Raw genomic sequence first — 4,038 nt, forward strand, 5'->3', positions numbered from 1 at the left:
GAGTTTAAGACGGGTTAAATCAACGGCATTATTTAATTTACGTACGGGCAATGCAATATAAAATAATATAGTATAATGTACTCGTATTATGTTATTTAATTATTCCTAGATAATATGAGGAAAGTATCACCACTAAACGAGTGTCGATGTAGATATTGTATAAATTATAATATTTTTGTAACAGCAACATAATACTATAATATTAGTAGTAATAGTATCTAGACATTGAGACATACAGTATACTAGTAGATTATATTATATTTCAATGCATGGCTGCCAGTCGGCCCAGTTGTATAGTAAAGGGTTATTTACTCGGATTGTCCGTAAACAGATGCCGACGCGTCTGTTGCGGCTAGACGCGTGTAGTACGCATAGGTCGCATGAATATTAATAATGATAATAATAATGATATAATGTATATACACACACACACACATATATATATATATATAGATATATAAATAACGTACATCATGTAGTCACTACACTATATAATGTACAGCGTGATAATATTATGCGATCCTTGGTCTCGCGATCTTGAGGGGAGTATAATAATATACGTACACATCAATCTAAATCTCGGGGTGCAAACGCCTTCTATATATTCTGCTATCGTCTATCCTTTATATACATTATACATGCATATAATATTATTGTATAAAACACTATTACTATACTATAGTGAGTAGTAGTTAACTTGTGCAGTAGGTACATCTCTCTCCTATATATAGTTTATATACTACCTAGCTATACATATATATGTACGTGATCTCGTAGTAATGATATTACTGTTATTCAAACAAACCCTAAGCTACAATTCGCTAACCCTACTACCACCAAAGCCGTCGAATAATATGATTACACGAAGGTAATAAGTGCACGGTATTTTAGGACCAAACGAATTATTATCTTACACGTGACTAGTCATCTCAGAAAATCGTGGCATTTCACCAATCATTCTTCGTGTATTTTTATATTTTTACCGTACATTTTTTGTTTCTTGGCTACCATTTCAAGTTCAATATCAAAACACTTGCGGTTTTAAACGGCCTGACGGAAACAGAACGCTACTACGCTGCGGCTGCAACGTGAACAAACAACATCGTCTTGGAAACTAAACAATTATATAAAATATACTAAACTACAATATACGAGTTTAGGTAGGTAATTGCGTAGCTAAGGTGGTAGACACAAAGTTGTTGCTAGTTAACAAAAAAATATAGAATAAACTATTAAACTCACTTCTCGTTTGGCCTTTGTATATACTATATGTCTATATGTAATAACTCTTGACCTGTGCTTGTCTATTCGATAACTTTTAAATTATAATAATAATTGTATTTGTTTAACAGACTAATTAACAAATTGTATTCAAAATTATTTTCAATATTCAAAACATTTAAAACTTTCCAATAAAAAACATAAGGTTCTATTGTATATATTTTATTAGATTAAAAAAAAAATTAAATCTGAAATGTGAGATATGACTCATACAACCAACATGTATAAATAAATGCCTATAAATTATAATTACTTATAAAGAGTAGAGATTATTCATTAAAAGATAAATTTTATTTCTAATGATCGATAACTAGGTATATAGTTTAATTATTTTCTTTTACAAAAATCGTTATTATATTCATTTAAAGATTCAATTTTGTCAAAATTTGAATTTTAACCGTTCATATAAACAATTATAAAATTATATGATATTATACTATTTTTTTCATTGACTTATGAAAAATCTTGTTTTACAATTCAAGCTTTAGGTATACATAGTGTAATTTACATTTTGCTATTAAATAAAAATGTTATTAAAATATTTAAAATACCTACATATAATACAAAATTATTTCATGCTTAAGAATATATTATAAAAAAAATTCAAGTCTTAAGTTATTTGTATTTCAATTAAAAAAATATCTATTTTGTCAAAAACTGTTTTTTCATAAAAATTACCATTTTCCCTTAAATTGTTTTGGGATTTTTTTTCAATAATTTTGTATCTTTCTAAGCATAAACTAGATCCATTTTGTTATCAGCAAGTATAAACCACCCTCAAACTTAAAGATTAAATTGTCTAAACTAAAAAAAACACGTATCATCGTAAATGCTCAATGTTATAATAAATTCATAGCTATGCGCAGAATCTAAATTAATAACTGTTTTTTGATCTAAATTTATACTTATACATAATATTTTTTTTAAATTCATATATTTCTGAGGTAAAGTTCAATATTATTAAAATAATTTATAATTTAAGAGACGTAATAATTATTAAACTGTGTTAGTTTCTATAAGTTTCGTTACAACGCAGTTTACTGTTTAATGTAGATACAATGTAGATATAATTTGACCATCAAACTTTTATAAATAACATTGCCAATGAAAACGACAATATGTTAATAGTATACAAGATTACTATTACCTATTACAATGTATAAACCAGTTATTTTTAAATCAAATACATATTTCAATCGTAAGCTATCATTTATTTATTTCATATTGAATTTTTTTCTTAGTTTAATTGTATTTAATCGTTTAAAGAATATTTTAATTAGGCACTACGTTAACTTTTGATGGTAATTTATCCAACGCACTTGATTGGAATAAATTCAGACAATAATTTTTTGATTGCATTAATTCTCGGTAAATCAATGCTCACAACTCGCAGTGATGACGATAATACACATACACAGAGTTGAATAATAATTATTAGAACCTTGCAGTTACAAAGTACAGTGTACACAATGTTGCCGGTTGCTTACCAATTATTTCGTCGTTAATTTTTAATCGTTCGACGTCTATTCGTGTATATCATCACGAATGTTTATCGGAAAAAAGGGTGCATATTAAAGCATAAATAGGTATTTATGCATATGTAAAAATGATCACGTAATCATTAATTAATAAAATAATCTCGATCTATTGATTTACACCGCGAATGTAACAGTAAAAAAATCTAATAGTGCAACAAGTAAATGACTTAAGAATGCATAGAAGTGAAGTCGTGAAGGTGACAATACAAAAGGCAGAAAGTTTATGAATTTATAATAGCAGAGTATATGCGTGTATACTACGTACTGTAGTTTTATTCGGGCTGCAAAGGTCAAAATCGTCAAAAGGTGATTTACATAAGGTTACGAAGTCTTCGGGAAAAGAAAATGTACATGCGAATAAACCGAAAAATACATAATATAAGACTAAAATATAGGAGGGTGACTTGTCGATCTCAGATCTATCTTTCTATTATTTTTAAATCTGTATTTATTAAGTATATTTTAACTTTATGAACAGCAGTGCTCAAGTTGGAAAAATAAAGAATTATTTTTCCAAATTGAAAAAATTAGTGTTTATCGAAATGATTAACTCAACCTAACTTTCAAGGTGTAAATCTTCCCAATAACTATCAATCCAACAACACCGACAACTATTAATATTTAAACAAAATTACAATACATAAGCATGCAATTTTAGTATGTAACAAATATTTATGAGTTCTATGCGATTAAATTAATATCTTGGGATAATATTACTTTTGTTTATTCGCATTAAAAATAATTGTATTTAATGCACAATATAAAATTGATTAATAGTTTTTATATTATTTTTAAATTACGATTTACGATTAAATTGCAGATACTCTATAACTGTTATGCAATGTCATAACAAATAAGTTGTATAATAAATTCAACTAATTCAAATATAATATTATTTATATGAAAATTGTTGTTAAAAAAATATATTTTATTAAAAATGATTAGTAAAATGCTCTCAAAATATAATACGAATGTAATAGTAGAGAAGCTCCATCTCCCTATGTCGTCATCCCTCCCAATAGAAGCACTGATCTTAGGTTAATTTGAGTCTTCCTATTTCAATACAACCGTCAAATATACCTATATAATATATACATGTATAGGTATTTTATTTTTTGAGCCCTTACATTTTTATTCAATATTCAGACACTTTCATATTTTTAATTTATTTACAAAAACGGGTTTTTAGATTCTGATATTAGAGTAATATACTAATTAA

The sequence above is a fragment of the Rhopalosiphum padi genome, chromosome 2, assembly GCF_020882245.1.
Source record: "Rhopalosiphum padi isolate XX-2018 chromosome 2, ASM2088224v1, whole genome shotgun sequence".
Lineage (NCBI taxonomy): Eukaryota > Metazoa > Arthropoda > Insecta > Hemiptera > Aphididae > Rhopalosiphum > Rhopalosiphum padi.